General features: G+C 41.0%; 1 protein-coding gene across 3 annotated transcripts in view; it reads right to left on the bottom strand.

Annotated features, from left to right (window-relative positions):
- The window catches only part of LOC127448055 (myosin light chain kinase, smooth muscle-like), a 157581-nt gene extending 133527 nt beyond the window's left edge, over positions 1–24054 (bottom strand). Inside the window, exon 1 of one of the 3 annotated variants that reach the window (XM_051710312.1) lies at positions 23895–24054. The gene's annotated coding sequence lies outside the window, so the exon portion shown is untranslated. Of the gene's footprint in view, positions 1–7371; positions 7446–23894 lie in introns of those variants that run through there. The other 2 variants (XM_051710313.1, XM_051710314.1) reach the window with 2 other exon arrangements.
- Between the last annotated feature and the right edge of the window lie 1700 nt (positions 24055–25754).

Genomic DNA, 25754 nt, shown 5'->3' with positions numbered 1-25754 from the left:
TTAAATCTTTATTTCATCAGACCAGAGAATCTTGTTTCTCACAGTCTGAGAGTCCTCTAGGTGCTTTTTTGTGTCTTGAACTGAGGAGAGGCTTCCGTCTGGCCACTGTGCCATAAAGTGCAGATCAGTGGAGTGTTACAGTGATGGTTGTCCTTTTGCAAGTTTTTCCCATCTCCACACATGATCTCTGGAGCTCAACCAGAGTGACCATCGGGTTCCTGGTCACCTCTCTTACCAAAGCCCTTCTCCCCCGATTGCTCAGTTTTGACCGCACAGAGAAATTCCAGTTTCGGAGTTTGAAGTTATTTACATGACCTGTTTTCTTATTATTTGAACTTTAATAAAGCTATAACGCATTAAATATAACTGCATTAAAAATGTAACGCCAGGGTGTTTCCTTTAAAGATGCTTGACACGCAAGTTTTGCTTCAGCGGAGCAGCAGCTTCAGCTCCGCTTATTACACAATGAGAGTACTTCTGTAATTACTTATTTTGTATTTTTGTATAATTCCCTTATACTTTGCGATCTACATCACCAGAAGCTGTTTGGAAAGTTTAGAGTGCATTGGGCTGTGAGCTGTTTTCTTCCTCTCAGTCAGGTGCGAGCCGCAGTGTTCCTCTCGCTCACCATTATTAGAGTTTCATATGATCTCATGTTATGTTAAATGATATCAAATGACTGCTCGACAATGACAATTTTTGTTGACAATTTTTTTATTGTCGACGTTATCTATAACATCAACTAATCGTTTCAGCCTTACTGGACAGTATGTATTTCTGCCCAATCTAATCCATAAATTTTCCAGTCACTGTCTTTCAGATATTGAACATTCAGTTCAGAGGTTTGATGGCTGCTGTCAAATCTGACAGTGGCTTATAAATTAAAATCTACTTTGACTCTGTATCATGCAATAGCTCTAGTATACATTAGACATTAGCAAAGTGAAAAAAAAAATGGCAACAATACATTAAAGAGGTCATGTCATGGATTTTTATGGTAATGCTTTAGATTATAACCCGCAATTTACAGCATAAGTACACCAAATTTACAGCGTACCTTTTTGTAATAATAGTGTACCTATAAATTACTTATGTGTAGGTATAATGGAACAATATGCAAAGTTTGGGGAATAAAGGTGTAACAAGCACCACTTTAAATTACAGCCTGCAGTTGTTGTACTTACTCTGTAACTACGTGAAACAAGGGGGTATATTTGCCAGTAATTAAATTAAATTAATTAATTTAGTTTTACTTGCCTTGAAACATGGAAGACCAAACTAAGTCAGACGCACTTTGCTATCAAAACAACATATCAATTATAGGCAGCTGTATATATGCAGTAAGATGCAAGCGTTGTGTTGTATCATGTTACATTTGTATTTTATTTCCTGGGAATAGCTGGAAAGAGGTAAGCTTGTTTTCCACTGCATTGCACCTTGATGGACTGTAATGCCATTCAAACAGAATAGCAGAACAAGTTATTTGGTAAGCAAAGACCTCCATCATGTATCCTGTAATAATAGAATATGTACCCTGTAGTTAAAAAAAAAACCTAGTCCTATATGTATAATATAATACATATTATTACAAAAAGGTATGCAGTGTATGTTCTTCTAAATTGCTCCCAAACGATTGTTGTTTAGCATAGTAGGTCATATACCACGTAATATCTCCATCATGTCAAGTCAAGTCAAATCAAATTTATTTATATAGCGCTTTATACTATAGGCTACAGATTATTTCAAAGCAGCTTCACATTAATAAACAGAAACATAACAGTAATGTTTCAAAATGCATAAATTATGAAAAATACTTCAATTTCAGCTATAAAGCAGCTAAAGACAGTAATGTAATTATTCAGCTCAATTCAGTTCAAGTTTTGTGTTCTCATCCAGTAGTGTCAATCAATACAGTTAGTTCGATAATATTTTCTGAATATTAATAGTCATTTAAGCCCCCAATGAGCAAGCTAAATGCGACAATGGCAAGGAAACAAAACTCCATCAGATGACAGTAGTGAAGAAAACAAAAAACTCATGTATCCTGTAATAATAGAGTATGTACCCCATAGTTAAAAAATACCTACAGTGTCCTATATGTGTAGGTACACTATTATTACAAAAATGTACGCTGTGTATATTCTTGCTTAATTGCTCTCAAAGTAAGATTGTTGTTTAGCATAGTATAAGGTCATATACCATGTAATATTAGAATAGTTACCCCTTAGTTATAAAATACAGTATAAATTATTTGTAATTTTCCAGGTCATTACCCCTTTATTCCCCAAACTTTGCATACTGTTCCCTTATACCTACAAGTACGTACGTCATGGTTACTTTCGTAACCTCCGTTCCCTGATGGAGGAAACGAGATATTGTCACTCCCAAGGGGAAGACACCGCGGAGACCACACCCCGCCCAAAAAGGGGGGTACTTCAAGTGGAAATACATCACATGGTCTTACCGAGTCTTGTCGGAAGTATGTCATGTGGAGAGTCGCATGGTAGGTCCTACCCAAGGGGGGAGGAGTTTCTACAAGCATAGCGACCGGAGCAGAGGGCCCACAAGGAGCGACGTCCTCCCTGACCTCGCACAGGGTCTGTGCGAGTAGACTCACTGGGGGAAACGTGTATTTGCATAGTCCAGGGGGCCAGCTGTGTGCCAGCGCATCTATACCGAGGGCTGCCTCGGTCAGGGCGTATCAGAGCGGATAGTGGGAGGATTCCCGGGAAGCAAACAGGTCTACCTTGCGCAGAAGGGTAGCGATCTCCGCATGCAAGGTAGGGGCATTCTCGCCCTTCACTGAGGTGAAGCGGATGCCGCTGAACCTGGGCGGGCACCTGGCAAACTGAATCACGTAGCCGATTCGTACGGTCCGGGTCAGACATCGCGACGGTTTGGATAGTGCGAGCCATGCGCCCAAACTCTAGGCGAGGGGGACCAAGGGAATGATCACGTCGGATGTGGGTGGGGCCTCGCGGCGGGGCGCATCTCGAGGTGCCACGTCGAGGGGACTCGAGCCCCGTGGTCGTGCTGAGTCCAGGTACATTGAAGCACTTACCTGGCTCCTACCGCCCACCATAAGATTGGTCGAGGAGGGGGGAGGAGGAATTTTGTCCCCGTAGTGCACTGGAACCAATCCCATGTGGGCGTGTTTGTGCCACAGCTGGGAACACAGGGGTGGGAGGTCCGCCACTGGAGCGCCATACCTGCCAAAATGGGACGGTGGACGGTGGTCATGACGACGGCCGTGCGCACCGGATATGTGACCCAGGAGACAAGGGAACCATTCTTTTGTCAGGCTTTTGGGTACCGCAGCCTCCTGGGCATGCGGCGACAAAAGATTCTCCTCCCGGCCCTCCACCAGTGGATGGAGTGGTCTGTAAACCAGCCCCAGAGAAGTGGTTCTTCTCGCCCCTGGGTCGCTCATCTCGGGGCGCTTCAAAGCCTTCCTCGGTTCTTAGCGGCTGGCTGCAAGACGGGTGGTGTCTGCTTTCTGCGGAAGGCTCCACACCGGAGCCAGGCCACGGGAGGCGGGCTGCGGCAGAGCCGGTGTTGTTGCTGCAGGAAGATGCCCTTGGTGATGAGCAGACAGGGTGCGGGGTCTTAAGCCACGCTGGGTCAGGATATGTTGTAAAACCTCTGTCTGCTTCTTCACCGCTGAGAACTGCTGGGAAAAGTTGAGCCAAAGGTGGCACTCCTGGACCACCAGGGTGGACATTGCCTGCCCGAGAGACCGCGCCGTGACCTTCGTCGCCCGGAGAGCAAGGTCGGTCGCCGAGCGCAGTTCCTGCATCAGTCCTGGGTCAGAACTACCCTCGTGCAGTTCTTTTAGCGCCTTGGTTTGGTGTATTTGCAGGAGAGCCATGACGTGCAGGGCAGAGGCAGCTTGTCGAGCGGCACCGTAGGCTCCAGCCATCAGGGACGACGTAAACCTACAAGCCTTGGATGGGAGTCTCGGGCACCCATGCTAGGTGGTGGCGCTCTGCGGACACAAGTGCACCGCGAGTGCCTTGTCCACCCGGGGGATCACCGAATACCCCCTGGCCACTCCGAAATTGAGGGTAGCAAGAGCGGGGGAGCTGAAAGACCGGGACTGGGCAGTAAAAGGTGCCTCCCACGATCTTGTCAGCTCCTCATGCACTTCCGGGAAGAAAGGAACGGGGGTGGGGCGTGGCCGTGGGCGGCGCCCCATGCCCAGGAACTGATCGTCGAGCCACGAGGGTTCAGGGGAGAGTGGAGGGTTCCACTCTAGCCCGACACTCATGGCTGCCCGGGAAAGCACGTCCGTCATTTCCACGTCGGCGTGAGGCTGGGTGACCATTCCCGAAGGAGGAAGCCGAGCCGAAGCCTCTGCGTCAGACTGTACAAGCCCGCTCTCCGATGCTGCGCTCGTTAACTCATTGTCTTCCGGAGCTCCGAACAAGAAGTCGAACTCGCGCTGAGACGAGCCGCCAGTCTCGTGCGAGAGCCCGATCAGGGCAAGCGAGTGTGCTGGGGAATGGGAGGTCCGTGGGGGGATACCCGGCGGAGGTGGTCCAATTGATGTCCCCAAATTGCCCTCAGTGCTAACACACATGGCCTCAAACCCATAGGTAGAAGGACCGGTGTGGGGAGCCGCTGGGGTGGCTTGCTTTTTTACGAAATCTACATGACACAATGTCGAGTGAGTGACAGATAGGGAACTGTGTAGTTTCACTACTAATACAAAAAAGGTACGCTGTAAATTCGGTGTACTTACACTGTAAATTGCGGGCTGTAATCTAAAGCATTACCTTTTTATTTGATTTTATTCCTTGAGGTTTTATTCCTTTTTATTTTAGTAAAGATTTCTTCCACTAAAAACAGTCATAATGTAGTATTACATGAACTTTTTCTTCCCTGTGGTTAGCCCTCTGTCTGAAATGCTCCATTTAACGCATAGTACAGCTTTAAGACATGCCCACTATTCTGACTGGCTAACATTTTTGCAGAGCGAACTTTGTCCTGCCATTACACATGTGGAAATGTATTCTCCAAAAATGAAAGAATGAAAACATTGATTTGCAAAATCTACAAAAAGCACTCACTCCAGTCAATCACTGACCACGTTTGCATGTACGGGTTTGAGCAGAAAGCGGCATTCTGAAACATCATGTAAACAAGAACGCTGATTTAACACACCCAGTAGGACGTTTAACACACCCAGTAGAACTCGGCTTAATGTGCTCATGCAAACACATAAGAAGCATTCTGATGGGTGTTTGAAGAGTACATGTGTGTGGAACAGACCGGGATAACAAACGTCATAGTATGGAGCCCAACAACATGTCAACACAGTGGAAAGAATTCAACTTTTCTGGTAGTACAGTGGGAAAATCACATATACTATAAACTATACCCATTTATACACACAAATGTAAAATATTGACTGTTCCTAATGTCTGCATATATGTGCTTGTACATTGGGGGAATCCCGGAGTTTAATGTAAGAGGGAAACCCCCAGTACTGCATCGCAATTCAGCTGCAGGTCGCAATAGTAAGTTAAGGAAACAAACACAGCAATAACTCTGGAATATCTGGAAATAAAGTGAATCAACAGAGATTAAAAAGTGAAGTCTTCCTCGAATGCCATGTGTGTTATTTACACAAGCGTCGTTGGAAAATTAGGTTGCTGTGGAGAAAGCTGCTTACTGAATGAGCTGCATTTATACGGGAGTAAAGAGTACTCCGTTTATACAGTGCATATAAATAGGAAAGCTGTTTTCTCACAATAACACACTTTCTCGCAATAAGCCTCTTTCTGGCGTCCATGTAACCGTAGTCACTGATAGCTATATGTCCCAATTTGTAAAGCACACAATCAAATTACAACAGTTGTTCAACTGAATAACTGAAAACTGAACAAAGCTGTTACACTGTTGCTTCCCAATACATATATTTTCAGGCATACAAGAGTTGATGATAAAATAATGCTATGTAAAGTAAGGATGTTAATGATTAATCGGAAATCGACTAATTGTTGTTAATAATTTGATCGATTAAGCTTATCAATCATCGATTAATTAATTTCAGGACGAATGTGCAGTAATCATGACAGCATTCGCCTGCGGTTAGAAGGTGCTTGCGGGATGCATGTCATTATCCGGTTCACAGAAGAAGACGCACAGATCAGACAGATGAAGCGGGCTCAATGTAAATAATGTTGGGGCGTTTCTCTATAAATGAACATTAATGTTTTCTGCACACATTGTGATAGTGTGTTAAAGTACCACATGACAACAAGCACTGTTGATCTCCTTGTTTCATCCCAACCTACAATTACGTCAGTGATCGCCGGGAAAGCACGAAGGTACATTCAGCTGACATCACAATTTCACCAGAGAAGCGGTATGTAAATGTACTGTGTTTACACAGCTTGTTATGATTTGACTTATTTTCTAATAAAAAAATAAGTCCAATGATCCGAAATATTCCATGATCCACAATGTGAAGATTTAATGAACTCAAATCTGTATACAAATGATCTATCTTAAGAACAGTATTTCATTAACGGTAATTAAAACTAAACATAGCCTAAACGTGTTTCAATACACTGAACTAAGATTATTTTAAGAGGAAAATGCCAATATTTGCATTTCTTAAGTGAATTAATTTAAATTGCATTTAAACAGTAGGCTACATGCACATATTATTTGGAGTCCTCCACATGCGTTTTGCGATATTAATGTTTACGATTAATCGATTAATTGATCGTTATTTTCCATGACTTTCAATTTTGAAAATGTCTGAAAATTGACATCCCTAATGTAAAGCCGACAACAGTGTAAATAGTCCAGACTAACACAAGCCGTGAATGTGAAGGGTTAATAAATCTGTATTAAGCTCTAAAGCAAATTTTAATAGATAGTGGGCTCGCAGTTTTCCCCTGTCTCTTTTCTGCATTTTTACACTTCCCATGTAGACAAATACCAGATATTCTCCAGGTGGGGATTCTCTTGTGCAATGGATTCCCCTTTCAACCCCGGAGAGGGTATCTCCCTTGATTGAATAGCCACTTAATTATAGGACAAAGGGTGTCCTGACACTTTAATTTTGGTCAAAATACAGGACATCCTTGCTAACACCAGACAGTTAATACAGCTGGCAGCCTTCCTAGCATATACTTCACCACTGTCTTTCGTTACGCTCCATGTTCTTCTAACATTATAGATCATTTAATCTCAAATCGATACTTCGTGAGGAATTATGTATTTCTTTGGTGAGTAACCATGTAATATGTAAAATCTGCTCCGTGTTGGAGTTCTGATCATGGGTTATTATGCAATAAAAAAAATCCTTACATATCAAACTAACAAACCAAATTAAACAGAATTACATTCGTTACTCACTGGCATTTCTGTCATGTCCAATATTATTGGCACTGCTCCATCTTTCAATACAAGTTTCTTTGCAAAGCCTGAATCATATTTCTCAAAAGAATCCATAGAGAAAATGTGTCAAAAAAAAAACAAAAAAAAAAAAAAGTTATAATCCCAGTTACATTGACGCTTTCTTTGAATAAGTCACTCCTTCCTAACATTGGAATCCTTTAGAAGGTTATGCAGGGATACAGTTTGTCCACAACCAGAAACACAATAACGTCTGGGTCCATTACTACACATCTTAATATTTTCTTTGATTGAAAGCAGCAGGCTGTAGTAATAATTGTGCAACTTCCAGTGTTGGCTTCCCTCATACACTCTCTCTCTCTCTCTCTCTCTCTCTCTCTCTCTCGATCTCTCTCTAAATTCAATGCGACGATTACGTGTGTTGTGGAGCAGGGCTATTCAAATGACTCCTATCTTCTGTGGCACAAGGGGGGCGATTTCAAAACGAGTCATTTTTACAGGGTGGAAACAATAAATGCTCTTTTTTGGGCTGGAGAGGAATTTTTGGAATCTAAAACTTACAGTATATTTTTATAGCACAATATATTTATAGTACCCCTTATATGTCAAAACATCAAGGAAAATGTGATTCCTCATTACATGACCCTTTTAACCTACAAGTAATCTACTACTAAACAAACTGCAGTGTTCTATAATTCACAGCAGCATTAATAGCAACAAAACATTTGCAAAAAGTTGCTGAGAATGGAATCACTTCAGACCACAAGAAGTAATTAAATGTGGTTTTTCAGCTTGAAAAAAAAAAAAAAAAAAACTTTGTTTGCTTCACTTATGCTTTTGAGTAACAGTAGCACATGGAGTAAATTGAGAAGCAAAATTGTCAGTGAAAACAAAATAAACATGCTAACCTGTAAATACACATTATAACATGCATGTTTATTTTTAATTGCACATTTATATCTATACATCTGCAATCAAAATTTCAATATTCGCGTATGAATTTGAAAACTCCCCTTGTCAAAGGAGACCCTTTAATTGACCACAGTCAGTGCAACTACACCCACCCAACAAAAAGGTCAAAAAACTCCTTCACAAGGGAGAACTTAAACTGATTTACGAGCACAAAGCAAAGAGATCCAAGCTGAAATATGTCACCTTTCACCTTTGTGTCAAAGTGTAACCATATGGAGTCCTAAATCCAGTGGACAGGCGATAATTTGACACGTGTATATTTTACACATTCAAGCACAGACATGCCAAATACATGCCAAACAGCAGTGACAGCACAGTAATTTCCTCTTTAAGAGCTTTGTGGATTCTGATGTAATGACTTCCACCTTGACTGGGCACATTATAACCTGAGAGGTCAGTAGATTGTGTGTTCCAGTCTGACACTGAATCAATCCTCACCATGCCTTATTTATTTCCTCAAAACGGTCTGCAAAGTTTCTAACTTTGATTAAATGGTTCAAATGTGATGCATGTGGAAGTTGTATTAATAATTCAAATTTAAGTACAGTAGATACCAATTGTAAGGCTTCCACACAGAGACTGGATACTAATACAGCATATTTAAATATCACTATATTTGTGTGAAGAATATTTTTTTAAACATTATACTAAGAACCCTGGTTCAGTATCAGGTGCTTCTTAAATGAATGTCAGAATGACTTTGAGAGAAACTTCAGCTGTCTGACAGTTGGGATGGGAATCGCAACAGACAAAACATTTGTTAACATATTTAATTCATTCAATTAAAAAAACAGAAATAATAATAAAAAAAATCAGGTCAATTTATAGGACAGCTCCAACAGATCGGAGGTTGATAGTTTTGCCTGCTAAAATTGGTATATGTTTTCCAAATTTCCAAACTGTATGTTAAGCATTGAATAGACAATGCAAAAGTGGCTTTAGAAGTTAACATATTGTTTGTTGTATTTTATATGTACACATACACCAGACAGACGCATTTCAGTGTCTCAATTTGGCTATTTCGCATCTCATTTTCAGTGTCACACTCCATAAATGCTGTGTTGTATCAATTTAAACGTAGTTTCAATCTTTGAAAAACATGGCTGACATTTTACTTGTGCTCTCTCTAGTTTTATTTGAATGAAAGAGCAAGTCCTGCTGTGTGAAGTTCATTTTGTGCCGGCTGCTCTCTGTAAATATGCCTGTAGAGCTGGAACTGTGCAGACTGCCCCCTGCTGACTAGGAAACACAAAACATAAAGGTGCTACTTGAAACTTGAATTGCTCCAATGTTTGAATAATTCTTATTATGGAATGTATGCACAGTCAGGGGGCTATGGAGACCCTAAGAAGACAGGGTGGGAATTGTTTTTCTGAAATAGTTTTGCGTGACCTCGCAATACGTTTTGCGTTCTCTCGCAGTAGTTTTGTGTTCCCTCACAATAGTTTTGCATTCCCTCGCAATAAATTTACCATGGTTTTACTGCAGTAACCATATTTTAATCTTGATATTCGTAGTAAAACCATAGTAATAATATAGAAAAATGAAAACTATGGTAATAAAAAACATAATATTGTGGTTAGTATGGTTGTACTATACAAACACCATAGTTTAACTATGGTTTTACTATAGTAATATTGTATATTGTAACCATAGTTTTTGGCGGAAATCACTTCAAGGGCATGGTTTTAATGCAGTATACTGTAATGTTTCATTTTAATTTATTTATTTAGGCGTTTATACAATTCATGACAGTTCAATGCATCCAACGTCATCAGTTTTTAAATGTCCAAAAAGGAATGAAACTAAACCTTATTATGCCTACCTAGGGTTGCAAAGGGGCAGGAAATTTCTGGTAAATTTCCGGAAACCTTCCAGAAACTTTCCATGGGAATTTAAGCTGGGGAATTTTGGAAATATTGGAAAAAACTTTGGGCACTTGGCTATATGCTGCTGCATCTTTGTGGCATTCTTAACATAGGTCTTTGCACAGTATTTGCAAATGTACACAGCCTTTCCTTCTACATTGGCTGAGGTGAAATGTATCCACAGATCAGATGGCACACGTGGCATTGTTCTGTAGGATAAGATTAGAAAAAAGCTTGTAAAAAACACTAATGCAATGCCATGCACAGATATATAAATAGTTCAACTACATTTAAGTTCCCTGTTAGAGGCTAACTTGCAATTTTGCAAATTTCCAGTTTATTTCCATTAATTCCCGTTAATTCCCATATATTCACGTTAATTCCCATGGAAAGTTTCCAACTTTGAAAATTCCTGGAATTTTGCAACCCTATGCCTACCCTTTTTACCTCTCTAGTTTTATATTCTCTCTATAAATATTTTCATTTACAGTCCTATTCACAACTCATAAAAAAAAAAAGAAAATATAAAGAAAAAATAAGAGCAAAATGGCTATATAAAATGTATAAATTTAACTTCACCCTAACAAATATATTATTTGAATCAAACTTAACAAAATTTAGCGTTTGCTTTAACTGCTTAATTTTGACATGACACATATACACATATATCTATATAAACACATATATACATATATCCATAACACAATGTTCCTGTCAACCCATTCTTTCATACTTTTTAAACACCTCAAATTTACATTTTAACCACAAAATTATGATTTTTATTACCATAGATAACATTTTTCTGTATGATTAATATGATTTTACTACGAATATCAAGGTTAAAATGTGGTTACTAGTAAAACCATGATACATTTAATGCGAGGGAACGCAAAACTATTGCGAGGGAATGTAAACCTATTGCGAGGACACGCAAAACTATTGCGAGGGAATGCAAAACTTATTGTGAGGGAACGCAAAACTACTGTGAAGGAACGCAAAACTTATTGCAAGGGAATGCAAAACTTATTGTGAGGGAACACAAAACTACTGTGAAGGAACGCAAAACTTATTGCGAGGGAATGCAAAACTTTTGCGAGGATAACCATTGAGTTAAAATCAAGTCACTTAGTCTACTCTTAGTCTTGTTACAAGACTTGTTACAATACATTTTTAATTCACTGGTCACTGGACTTTCTGTTCCTGTTCCTGTTGCTGATGGCATGCTGCACATGTTTTTGTAGCCTGCTAGCCTATCTGTCATATGGAGTTGATGTTGATACTATAGAAATTCTGCAGCAGAACAGACATCTTGGATCATTACCTCGTCTCTTGTATGCTGCGATCAGCTAATGTTACTTAATCTACACCATGCTATCGTTCAGGTAGAACTAATCTTTTGACCACTAAAGATAGCTTCACTAATAATCTCATACACTCAGTAAATCCCAAAGCCTAGAAGAACTTGATGAAACAACAGAAAATATAAATACAGTCATCTCTAGCACTCTTGATAATGTCACCCCCCTTCGATTAAAGAAAATTAAATAAAAAAGCCCTGCACCATGGTACAATGATCACACTCATGCTCTCAAGAGAGCAGCTCAGAAAATGGAGCGCAAGTGGAAGAATACAAAATTAGAGGTATTTCGTGGTGCATGGAAGGATAGTGTCTGTAGCTACAGACAGGCACTAAAAGCTGCCAGGTCAGCATATTTGAGCAATCTCATAGAAAATAACCACAACAATCCTAGGTGTTTATTCAGTACTGTGGCTTAATTGGTTAGGAATTATGCCTCAACAGAACCAGATATTCCGTCACAGCACAAGAGTAATGACTTCATGAATTTCTTTACTGACAGAATAGAAATAATCAGAAATAAATTATTGGAATTATGCAATCATCTGTCACAGTACCTCAGAAAACAGTGTCTCATAATTTTCCTCAAGTGCAACTTCAATCCTTCGCTGTCATAGGTCATGAAGAGCTAACAAAACTTATCAAAACATCAAAAGCCACAACATGTGTGTTAGATCCAATACCAACCAAGCTCTTAAAAGAGGTATTCCCCGTAATCTCAAAACTTCGTATTAACATTATTAACTCCTCGATATCCTTAGGACATGTCCCAAGAAACTTTAAAATGGCAGTTATCAAACTGCTTATTAAGAAGCCACAACTTGATCCTGGAGAACTGGCTAATTATAGACTGATTTCAAATCTAGAAAATTCTAGAAAAGGTAGTATCCTCCCAAATATGTTTATTTCTACAGAGAAATAGTATATATGAACAATTTCAGTCAGCATTTAGGCCTCATCACAGTACAGAGACTGCACTTATCAGAGTTACAAATTACTTGCTCTTATCATCTGATCGCGGCTGCATTTCACTTCTATTGCTTTTACATCTTAGTGCTGCATTCAACACTATATATCACGACATTCTCTTGAATAGGCTAGAGAACTATGTTGGCATTTGTGGAGTTGCATTAGCATGGTTTAGGTCCTGTTTAGCAGACCGCTACCACTTTGTCTATGTAAATGAGGAATTGTCAAACCAAACAAAAGTAAAGTATGGAGTGCTTTTAGGGCCTCTGCTTTTCTCCTTGTATATGCTTCTCCTGGGAGATATCATCAGGAATCGTGGAATAAGTTTCCACTGTTATGCTGATGATACCCAACTTTATATTTCTTCAAAACCTGATGAGATTTCACAATTCTCCAAAGTGTATCAATGAAATAAAAGTTTGGACGGCCAGAAATTTCCTTCTTCTCATTTCTGACAAAACAGAGGTACTAATTATTGGACCAAAAACCTCTAAAAATAAGCCGCTAAAATATAATTTGAGTCTCAATGAATGTACTGTTACATCATCTTCAACAGCGAAGAACTTAGGTGTTATATTTTATACTAATCTTTCCTTTGAAAATCTAATTACCAGTGTTTGTAGAATAGCATTCTTCCACCTCAGAAATATTGCTAAATTACAACATGCTCCCTGTTGCTGGTGCCAAAAAACTAATTCATGCATTCAAGACCTCAAGAGTAGATTATTGTAATGCATTACTGAGAGGATGTCCAGCAAGATCAATAAATAAACTTCAATTGGTTCAAAATGCAGCAGCCAGAGTGCTGACTAGAACCAAGAAATATGATCATATTTGCCCCATTTTATCGTTGTTACATTGGCTAACTGTTAAATTTCATATTAATTGAAAAATTCTGTTAACTACGTACAAAGCTTTGAATGGTCTAGCTCCGCAGTACTTAAGTGACCTTCTACCATGCTATATTCCATCAGGTTCATTACGATCACAAAATTCTGGCTGTTAATAGTTCCTAGAATATCAAAATCCACAAAAGGAGGTAGATTCTTTTCATATTTGGCTCCTAAACTATGGAATAGTCTCCCTTACACTGTTCGAGATGCAGACACACTCACTTTAAGTCTAGACTAAAGACTCATCTATTTAGCCAGGCATACACCTAATTTATCCTTCAACTCACAATTAGGCTGCTTTAGTTAGGTCTGTTGGAACCAGAAACCAGAAACATTGATCGTGATCTATAACTCTGCAATAAATTTAATGGCATCTATGCTAATATTATTCTGTTTGTTTCCCTGTTTCAACCTCAGGACTCCTATCCTGAGGTCACCAGAACCAGCTGGATCCAGCTCCATTCCTGCTTTGTGTTGGACTCCACTGCTACGTGTCACTGAGTGATGATGACTAATAGCAGCCGGTGCCAGCCAAACATCACTTCAGTCTATTACGTTGGACTTCAGAGGATGAACTGATGCCAACTCCATGTAGCATTGGCTGGCAATGACAGGCAGACGAAGACGATGTGAAGGACCCAAGTGCAGTTTATTCATAAACGTGAAAACCAAAAACCATGAACAGAAACATGGACTTGACTTGACTTGACTTGACTTGACTTGACTTGACAAACAAACCAACCAACCAACGATAACATTAACAATACCTGACCAAGACACAATGGAAAACATGAGGCTTAAGTACATGGACATGGGAAACATCAACCAGTTGACAGACAGAACTATAAACAAGATATCAAGACAATGACCATGAACCAATGACATAACAGAACTAATAACAAGACTATGAACCAATAGGAACAAGACACATGAACATGAGGGAAACAGGATAAATCACATGACTTGACATAGAAACAGGAAATCACATGACATGGCAGGGAAATAGGAAATAAAACTACATGGAACTACTTTTCAAAATAAAAGACATAAACACAAAACATGAACATGAACACATCTAGATGTGACACTCCAACCATAAGACATGGGATACTTCATATGCCATAGCCTGAACCTTGGATTTAGGATAGACCTCACCGAAATTACCAGCCAGGTTCAAATGTGATGCACCTAACTGATCTCTGCCTACATCACCTCGGTCTAATGATGGACTACACTCTTGAAATGGAATACATAGACTATCAATTAATTGCCAACAAAACCCTTCAAAAGCCAACTAACAAGGACAATTGCATCTATGTGAACTTCTGCAGTTAATCCAGGATGAACTTTAAAGACATTAGTCATTAATCTTACAGTTCATACAAAATCTTTGTTTAAACACTGACCCTTAACACTTACTTAGTTTAATAATTTTAAACCATGACTTGCACTATACATAAGTAATATTGGCATTATATTCATGATGTTAGCTAGAGGGGAACTGGCCCCCACAGTGAGCCTGGTTTCTCCCAAGGTTATTTTTTCTCCATTAACCAACATCTTATGGAGTTTTGTGTTCCTTGCCACAGTCGCCTTCCGCTTGCTCACTGGGGTTATAAATACAATTATTATTTAATTACTTATTTTTAAACACAATTCACAATCGTACTTTATCAAACTACACAATGATGACTCTAAGACATTATAGATATTACAGTTTCATTTTCTGTTAATGCATGATCTTCTGTAAAGCTGCTTTGAAACGATGTGTGTTGTGAAAGGCACTATACAAATAAAAATTACTTGACAAAACTATTGCGAGGACATGCAAAACTTATTGCGAGGGAACGTAAAACTTATTGCGAGGGAACACAAAACTATTGCGAGGACACGTAAAACTAATGTGAGGGAACCCAAAACTTATTGCGAGGGAACGCAAAAGGAATGTGACTACACAGGCACAACGCAGGTGATTTTCTATTATCTAGGCCAAAAATTCGCCACATGCTGGTGCTTGTCCAAAATGTAGTATTTTAGGTCCGAATTTGGGTAAAAAAAAAAAAGAACTAACAGAATTTACACACAGATTACCTGTGGGATCATGTTGCCATAATCCAGCCCTGCTTGCTGGGACTGGACAGGACATAATATAGAAATAGGTGAAAGATTGAATATACCAAATCAAAACAAGCAAGTACAACCCCCCATTATTTATAGCATGATCAATGGAAACATGTAAATGCTTCACGCTGCAATCACCCCAATGTTCATGCCAAATCTATGCCCTTGAAATAGGGTGCTAAAAGGAAAACACTGCTAGAGACCCTCTTTCGTCAGCTAAAACAACTGAGGTTTGTGAGAAAATTCATCTTTCAGCAAAACAAATGCCAGCACAAGGCACAAGGCAACAAAATACAGTGCACAAATGCCCTTCAAACCTAAACAACCTGGACAAGTCTAATGGGCTAAACTCACACCTTAACAATATGTGAATCTGATGCTACAAAAGACAAGAAGCTATAATTGCTGTGAAAGGAGCTACAAAATATAAGTTCCTGCTTATGCAAACAATATACTGGTAAAATATAGCACCATATATGGTGACGTTTATTTGCATGTGAAGACCATGCCATTCTTTAGAAATAATGGTGTATTATCAGTGTGGCTACAGTCAGGCGTATGTTTTTGTTTCTGTGTGTCTGTATGAGCACTGATAACATGAAAAGAACCAAAGGCAGAGCTTTATCAGTTTAACACTACACAGTACATATTCACCCTCTCTGTGTGTGCTTGTGTGTTGAGCTGATACTGTTTAGAATGGCTCAGAGTCAATAATGACCTGATTCAACAAACACATATTAATGATATTATCTGCAGTCTATGAGGGAAAAACTTTAAGGCAGGAGAATCTTTCATAAAACCTTGGGCTCTATTTTTGTGACTGTGCTGGACATAGCACACTACTGTGTGCAATGCCTTATCCAGTTTTCATGGGACCACTAATATTACGGCCAATTTTCTTGCCAGAGCAAAGAGCAGGTGGGCGTGGGTGGGAGTGTTTGCGCTATCTGTGGGTGTATGCACGCAAACTGTGGGTGTATTGAATGTTAATGCAAAATGGCGCAAAGCGCAGTTTACTACTTTACTGAGAAATAGGTCAATGCACTAAGATGTTTTAGACCTATGTCAGTGCAAAGTCTAAGTTCAGATGCTACATTTGTAGTTTGAAGATTCCACCAACAGGTGGAAGTCCATATCCAAACTCTGAAAATATATTGGAACATTCAATTCATGACAATCTCTGTTGTAGATGTTTTTTTAAACAAAAATGTATGAGATTTGTGTAAAACTTTCAAAAGGTCATGGTTTATTTTGCATTTATTATTATGTTTATGTTTACAATTGTATTTAGGATCTAATTTGTATTGCCATTTTTCTACCTGTTGTCGTAGAGTGATTTTTAAAGGTATAGTTCACCAAAAAATGAAAATTATTGCCACAGGAAAAGGTAAACACATTTCAAGCTCAATTACATCAATTTATTTATTTATTTTATTTTTTTGACCACTTTGTTATTTTTATTATTATTTATTATTTTGTTTAGTTTGAAGTGTAGGCCTAATCTGCATTTAGAAATACTTTTGGTTTAAGTTTTTTGTGTTTCAATAATTTAAAGCAAAATTGACTGGTAGAAGTGAAGAAGTGAATAATAAAAATAAATAAATAAATAAATTTAAATCCAGAAGGCCGATGCAATCACTGTTAATACTAGCCATGATTTGTGTGTCTGTTGATGAAAATGATTTGTAATAATTACATTCCCAATAATTTAATGGAGCATACATCCTAATCCTGACGAGAATCACATTTTCCATGCATATAAAAGCAGCGTGTTACTATCATATAAATATGCCAGACATTCAACAAGGACGCAGTTAATGCACAAAATACCAACTTCTCTACCAACTTCTTATGAATGTGCTGTCTTTTTTTATATCGCTGGTGCTTGACAGGGAATGGACTCTATAATAGGACGCAGATGGTGAATAACCAGAGAAGAACCTCAGAATTAAATTGCACTTGAACCAGCCTATTAGCTCTTTGCGCATGCAATTTCGCCAAACCCACTTGCACCTAGACTTATCGCATGCTTGCACAAAAATACCAAAACTTCATGGCTATGGCCATTGACTTTGCCCACTTAACGCTCTTAAAACAGGGCCCATGATCTGAGATTCAAAAACTTCTAATTTGATTAATATAATATTCTTTTCTATCTGTTGGTAATATTAACTGAATTCACTTTTTACCTGTTTTCACTGATTAAAAGGGTTTAATTACCCAAAAATTAAAATTCTGTAATCATTTACTCACCCACTTGTTGCTCCAAACCTGTATGACTTTCTTCCGTGGAACACAAAGGAGGTGTTAGGCAGAACAACGACTCAGTTACCATTTAATTTCATTATATGGAAGAAAGAAAAGATGCAATGAAAGTCAATGGTAAGTGAGACATAACATCTCCTTTTGTGTGCCACAGAAAAGAGAAAGTCATATGAGTTTGGAATAACATTAGGGTGAGTAAATGATTACAAAATCTGCATTTTAATCCTAAATCCTGTACCTTTAATCTGAACTGTGTTCAGTAATGTAATTTGTTTAAATTTGTTTATTGATGATGTCTATGATTCCCCTTCTGTCACTCACTCAACGTTGTGTCGATGTAGTGACACTAGGGTTCGCTCTTGGGATCCCCAAAACACCTCTGATCTTTGAGAAAAGGCCGATGGGAATTGGCGAGTGGAATTTGCATACCACTCCCCCGGATATACGGGTATAAAAGGAGCTGGAATGCAACCACTCATTCAGATTTTTTCTTTGGAGCCGAGCGGTTGTGTTTCAGTGAGCTGAATTCCTCCACCGATCCATTCACCTCTACAAAAGCTGTTGGATTTACAGCGCATTACAGCGGCTTCTCCCCCTCTTGCACCGGTTGAGTGCAGAGAACACCCCTGGGCGCTTCAGCAGCCTAAAAGAGTATATTCTTCTTCTAAAAGAGTATATTTCCCTTCTAAAAGAGTGGCACTCATGGAGAGCGTCTTTTTAAAGATGCCTTTCCATTTGTGTATATTTCCTGGTTGCGATCGTTACCTCTCCGCTTTCCACGGCCACGATCGCTGCCTCACGTGCTGGGCGCTGCCCACGTGGGGACGGTGTTTGCAGACGGGTCATGTTCTCACTGCGAGAGCATGATTATGGCAACGTTGAGGCCACGGCTTTCCCCAGGGAAAGCCACCCCAGCGGCTCCCCGCCACAGTCCTTTTACCTACAGGTTTGAGGCTGCATCGGTTAGCACTGGGAGCGATTTGGGGATTTCAATCGGAGCCACTCTGCTGAGAAACCCCCCGCAGACCTCCCATTCCCCAGCATGCTCGTTTGCCCCAGCGAGTTCTGCAGTGGGACCGCCGGCTCATCTCAGAGTGAATTCACAATCTCATTTGCGGCTTGCGAAGCGGATGAGCTTTCGATTACAGCATCGGAGAGCGGGCTGGTTCAGTCTGACACCATGCGCAGCTGACGGCCATGCTTGCCTGGGCGACTGCGAGTGTCAGGCTGGAGTGGAATCCTCCGCTCCCCCCTGAACCCTCATGGCTCGATGATTGGTTCCGGGGCTCCGATCGCTGCTCATGGCCGCGCCCCGCCCCCGTACCTTTCTTCCCGGAAGTGCATGATGAGCTCACATGATTGTGGCAGGCACCTTTTACTGCCCGGATCCGGTCTCTGAGCTTCTCCACTCTCACTACCCTCGATGGTGGGGCTGCGAGGGGGTAATCGGCGATTCTCAAGGTGGATAAGGCGATTGCGGTGCACCTGTGCCCGCAGAGCGCCACCACCTGGCGGAGCTGTCTGAGACTCCCATCCAAGGCCTGTAGGTTTACGTCATCACTGGCAACTAAGGCCTAGAGTGCCGCTGGACAGGCCGCCTCCGCCCTGCACGCCAAGGCTCTCCTGCAAGTGCATCAAGCCGAGGCGCTCAGAGAACTGCACAAGGGTAGTTCTGACCCGAGATCGATGCAGGAGCTGCAGGAGCCGACTGGGCGGCTAAGGTCACAGCATGGTCTCTCCTGGGGCATATGGCTTCCTCGACGGTGGTCGATGCATATGAGACCGCTTCAGCACTGGCTTCAGACTCGAGTCCTGAGATGGGCATGGGCATGGGCATGGCGACATCACGTCGGTCTGCCGCCATCTGTTCAACCCTTGGATGGTCCTAGTATTTCTACGGGCAGGGGTTCCCCTAGAGCAGGTCTTTAGGCATGTCGTGGTTATGACGGACGTCTCCAAACGTGGCTGGGGTGCTGTGTGCAATGGGCATGCAGCCGCCGGTCCCTGGACAGGGCCACGTCTGCATTGGCACATCAACTGCCTCGAGTTGCTGGCAGTGTTGCTCGCCCTGCGGAGGCTATTGCCGTTGATCCAGGGTAAGCACGTGTTGGTCCGGACGGAATGGTAGCATACATCAACCGCCGAGGCAGTGTAACCTCAGGTGGTCCAGCTAATCTGGAGTCGATTCGGTCAAGCACAGGTGGACCTGTTCGCTTCCCGGGAATCCTCCCACTGCCTGCTCTGGTATTCCCTGACCAAGGCTCCCCTTGGCACAGATGCAATGGCACACAGCTGGCCCCTGGGTTTATGCAAGTATGCATTCCTTCCAATGAGCCTACTTGCACAGACGTTGTGCAAGGTCAAGGAGGACAATGAGCAGTTCATCCTAGTAGCGCCCTTCTGGCCTACCCAGACCTGGTTCTCAGACCTCACGAGTGAATTTCCCTGAGGTAGGACCTTATTACTCAGGGACGGGGCACCATCTGGCACCCGTGACCAGACCTCTGGAATCTCCATGTCTGGCCCTTGGACGGGATGCAGAAGACCTAAGTGGCCTACCACCGGCGGTGGTAGACACTATCACTCAGGCCAGGGCTCCCTCTATGAGGCACCTGTATGCCTTGAAGTGATGTCTGTTTGCTAAGTGGTGTTCTTCCCAACATGAAGACCCCCAGAGATGCACAGTCAGATCAGTGCTTTCCTTCCTGCAGGAGAAGCTGGAGGGGCAGGTGTCCCCCTCCACCTTGAAGGTGTATGTAGCCGCTATATCGGCACATCATGAAGCAGTAGACGGTAAGTATTTAGGGAAGCACGACTTGATCATCAGGTTCCTGAGAGGCGCAAGAAGGTTAAATCCCGCTAGATTGCCTCTCATCCCCTCGCAGGACCTCTCCGTGGTCCTTCGGGTCCTACAGGGAGCTCCATTTGAGCCCCTAGAGTCAGCTGAGCTAAAGGCACTCTCTTTGAAGACTGCCCTCCTGACGGCACTCACCTCCATCAAGAGGGTAGGGGATCTGCAGGCATTCTCTGTCAGCGAAATGTGCCTATGTGCCCAAGGTTCCCACGACCCCGTTTAGGGATCAGGTGATGAACCTGCAAGTGAAGCTGCCCCGGGAGGAGGCAGACCCAGCCTTATCGTTGCTGTGTCCGATGCGTGCTTTGCACATCTATTTGGATCACACACAGAGCTCTAAATGCTCTGAGCAGCTCTTTGTCTGCTTTGGCGGACAGCGGAAAGGGAGCGCTGTCTCCAAACAGAGGATCACCCACTGGGTCATTGACGCCATCGCTATGGCATATCACGCCCAGGACGTGATGCCCCCCTTGGGGCTACAAGCCCACTCTACTAGGAGTGTGGCGGCCACCTGGGCTCTGACCAATGGTGCCTCTTTAGCAGACATCTGCAGAGCAGCGGGCTGGACAACACCCAACACCTTTGCAAGATTCTATAATCTCCGGGTTGAGCCGGTCTCGTCCTGTGTGTTGTCAGGTATGAACAGGTAAGTTCTGGGACAGCTGGCCGGGTGTACCACTTGCGCATAGCGCCTCTCCCCTCCCCTGAGGTGAAGATGTGCGTTTTTTTACCCCCAGTCGTGTTCACGAAGTTGTGGACCCTGAATGTCCTTCCTCCTTAGCCCTGTGGCAGGCGAGTTTACGGAGAAACTCGCTGCCACCCCAGTACATGTGCTAACTAGGCCCTGTACTGGGGTAGGTGCTCCACATGCGCTGGTTGCCCATACATAACCTCGTGTGATGTATCTTCCGCAAAAAAAGTTTCCCTGTTGGTAAACCGCGTCTTCCTTGGGCAGAGGTGTCTCTGCCCCTGGTCACCGTGTTTGTAGAAATCCTCCCCCTCTCGGTTAGGACCTACCACGGGACTTCTCCACATGTGTCACTGCCGAAAAGGTTCGATAAGACCTTGTGATGTATTTCCACTCAAATACCCCCCCACCCCCCGGGCGGGGTGTGGTCTCCATGTTGTCCTCCCCTTATATGGCCCCCAGCTGAACGATTTCGTTCCTTTTGGGAAGAAAAAAGAGAAGAGGGTGCGGCTGGGTCAGCTAGTCCCTAATTTTGGGCAGTCGACTTGTCCCCAAGGTGCAGGGGACCGTTTGATGCCTGTGTTTACCTTTTCCTGCGTCGTTACTGAGAGCACATCGTGCGAGCAGCCTAAAAGATGCAGCTTCTGGTTCTGTGGGAACCAGGAAGTAATTGCATATTTTATTAACTCTACCCCCTGACCCAAACCCCAATCCTAAGCAATGCTTACATATGTTTCTGAGCAAATGTGCTGAGACAATGGGCTTTCTCCTGGTTACCCATATGTCTTTTTTATTGTACTGTTATGAACTTTAACATCTAACATGTGAAACGAGATTGATCTGTATATGTAGCTTCTGGGTTCCTTTATTTCAGAGTTCTTTGGTTTTGATTCTGTAGTTCTACCACAGGTAAATTGACATAAAATCAATTTTGATCAATTGAAAAAAAATAAAAAATAAAAAAAAGGACAAGAAAAAAAGGGCTTTATTCAGTCAGAAAACACACACTGGCCATGAGATATCTCGTTAAACATAATTTTAGCCAGCTGCACAAACACTTTGTATAGATTTCTGCGCACAAAACAAGAGGAATCAATTGTGCTTATTCATGCACACACAGCATTCTGAACAAATACAGATAAGACAAAAAAGAGCCTGTCACTGTTTCCGTTCACACCGGCTCTAAAATCATAATATAACACAAAAACAAGAGCATCTAACCTGCATTTGAGCATTAAAGCACTGAATCTAACACATCTGCAAGGTACAGAGGGAGGGAGGGCAACCTCTCTTGTAACAAAAAAACAAAAAAACTTTGATCAGGCCAGTCATATTTGCAGGAAAAAAGACACAACTAAATATAATACAAGTGCATTATAAAATGTATTTATCATCATGAGAATTGTTTATATCATGTAATCAGTAGGACACTTTTTCTTTTCTGGGAATATGACCACAGCATTTGGATCAAAGAGATCAGACTGGAATAAACGTTACGTTTACGTCTATTATGCATAATTATATGCAAAAGAGTGTGGCATTATGTCAAATGTGGCCACTTGAAATGCTTCTTATGTGTCTGAATATCATTATATTTCAAGTTTTCATCATAAACAATAAAATATTTTCAGTGGTCCCAAATACTGAAGTCACTCTTAAAATGCCATTGCATTAAACTATCAACACAAGTGTCATCTACAAAACAATTATTCTAGCACTGAGTCATTATTGCACAGTGACTTTTAATCCACTGGTATGGTAGTCATTTTTAGTAGATGTATGAAGACAGTTCCCCTCAAGTTCACAAACGTGTCCTAGCAGAGGAACCACAGGTGCAGTTCATCACATTGACTGTGGACATGTTACACTAACATCTGACAACTAGACAGTGTCCAAATACCTTTTGCCTTCATTTTGCATTTAAAACCTAACCAACTTTTTTTTAAATACATTGTACATAGAACTCATGTTAACTCAAAATGAAAACATTTCTTAAAGTTAAAGTTATGCCCAACTTTAAAGTATCAAATTAATGGTAACACTTTTTATTATTGTTTTCTTTGTTACGGTTTAATTAAGGGGTTCATTATTGACTAAATAGTCAATACAAATGCATTATAAATCATTGCTATACAGTTAATACAACATAAATAAAAAGTGATTTTCATGCAATACTTGCCAAAATGTGTGCATTTGAACTTACATGTTATAATTACTTGATAAATACACATTTTTCATACTTAAATTATATACTATGCTGAACTTTATGTACATATGTTTCTAATGTAATGTTAATGGCAACTCCTTAATAAATGCTTCATATGTGTCCATTTTACATTAGGGTACATTACTTAACAAATGGAACATTCATGTAAAGTGTTACCAAATAAATTGTCATACTGATAAACTCAAAGTGTGGTTATATCAGCTTGGTCTGGACTGCCTGAATGTCTGTATTAAGGATATTACGAGTTCAAATAGGTAACGGAAAGTATTTATACATTAACCTGAAGACATAGAGTCTGAGCAAACTCACCCAAACAGCTGTGCTGGACAGTGGAGAGATCAGTGTGTGTCTGCTGTGTGTCTGTCATTCACAGGAGTTCAGCTGGAAACAGTGTTGAGTATACCTCCAGACTCTCTGTCATGAGTCTGATCAGCTCTTAACGTGTTTCCTCTGTCAGCATGGAACTTGTTGGCATGGATCCTAACATCACAAGCTGAGAGAGTCCTCATTGGTCGCAGGGTTACAGCAGTTGAAGGGGGAGGACTGAACACTGAACACAGAAAAAATTTGATATGTGCTCCACTGCTGTCTGTTTTCCCATTACAGCCTGTGAACAGCATATATGTTTTTCATTGGTTATGTAACATTTTCACCTTGGGCTTCTTTTATATACACTAGGTATATATTAATAAACCAGTTCCATATGGCTCTTTTTAATTGTTGGATCATAAAGGAAACATCAAAAGAACATCAGCTTCAACATGAGAAAATGAAAGTTTGATATTGGCTCCTTTTCTGAAAGTTTAAAAAGCCTTAATGTTTGACAGACAGACAGACAGATACAATATCAAACACTGAAGTTTTCCAAGGATAGGCTCTATGGTCATAGCACAAACAGTGAGAAGAAACAATCCACTTGCTGTTGAGGGGTGCAATTCCAAAAGACAAAGTGATGAGTAGGTTCTTCAGAGGACAAGAGTTGTCTATAGGCAGGGGCGGACTTAGCTGTAGGCAAAGGTAGGCAACCTCCTAGAGCCCCCACAAGCCAAGGACCCGCAAAAAAAAAAAAAAAAAAAAAAAAAAAAACATTTTATTATTATTGATGCTACAGTGAAAGTGGAGATTTCGAATACAAAATTACTTACATTTTGATCTGTTTCTCACCCACACATGTTATATCACTTCTGCAGACATGGATTTAACCACTGGAGTCTTATGGATTACTTCTACAATATGTTTCATTCATGTGATTTTTGGAGCTACAAAGGTGTGATCACCATTCACTTGCATTGTGTGGACCTACAGAGCTGAGATATTTTTCTAAAAATCTTCATTTGTGTTCTGCTGAAGAAAGAAAGTCATACACATCTGGGATGGCATGAGGGTGAATAAATTATAAGAGAATTTTCAATTTGGGTGAACTTTCCCTTTAAGTTTACACTAATTTGTATGTAGAATGTAAAGATTTCTATTGTATCCACCAGTATTTACACTTTATATGTTTGTATGTTATCATGAAAGACAATGTGACTTCCTGTAACACTTAAACTACTTCCTGTTACAATGAAATGTCTCCTGGTCACACTGAAAATGTTCTTGCTCTCGTGCTCACGCATATGCACTCGCATATGAGCATCCAGTTCCTGAAAGTGTAGAACATAAGTGTAGGTGCTATTTTATATGCACAGGCATTATATATTTGTGCAAGGATGTTCTATGTAACATTATGTATATCATTTGTAAGCACAAGTGTTTCATGTGTGGATGTGCAAGTGTTTCAATGGTTTTGCCCTAAATGGCCTCCCCTATACATGAGAGAACGCAAAACTGTTTCAGAAAAAAAAAAAAAAAAGAATAAATAAAATCCCCTCCTTGTCCTTTACGGGGCACCGCACTAGTCTGAATGCTTGGTATACTCTGTTATTATTTTATTTTTTTATTTTGTTTAGCTTTTATGTCTTCTGACCTACGGACCCTATTGACACATGCACACTAAGAGCTAAGATTGCTTTGTGAAACTCTCTAGAACAGTCAACTCTGGGTTGTGCAGACGACACCTACAGACGTGGGCTGTCCGCATGTTTAGACAAACTGGGCAGCTACATGTGAAAGCAAAGCTGCTGCATAGAGGACCAAATGATTTAGGGTACTACCAGGGTGTGGTGGTGA

This window comes from Myxocyprinus asiaticus, chromosome 11 (assembly GCF_019703515.2).
Source record: "Myxocyprinus asiaticus isolate MX2 ecotype Aquarium Trade chromosome 11, UBuf_Myxa_2, whole genome shotgun sequence".
Classification (NCBI taxonomy): Eukaryota; Metazoa; Chordata; class Actinopteri; order Cypriniformes; family Catostomidae; genus Myxocyprinus; species Myxocyprinus asiaticus.
The sequence above is the reverse complement of the archived record's forward strand: the minus strand, read 5'-3'. Positions and strand labels throughout refer to the sequence as shown.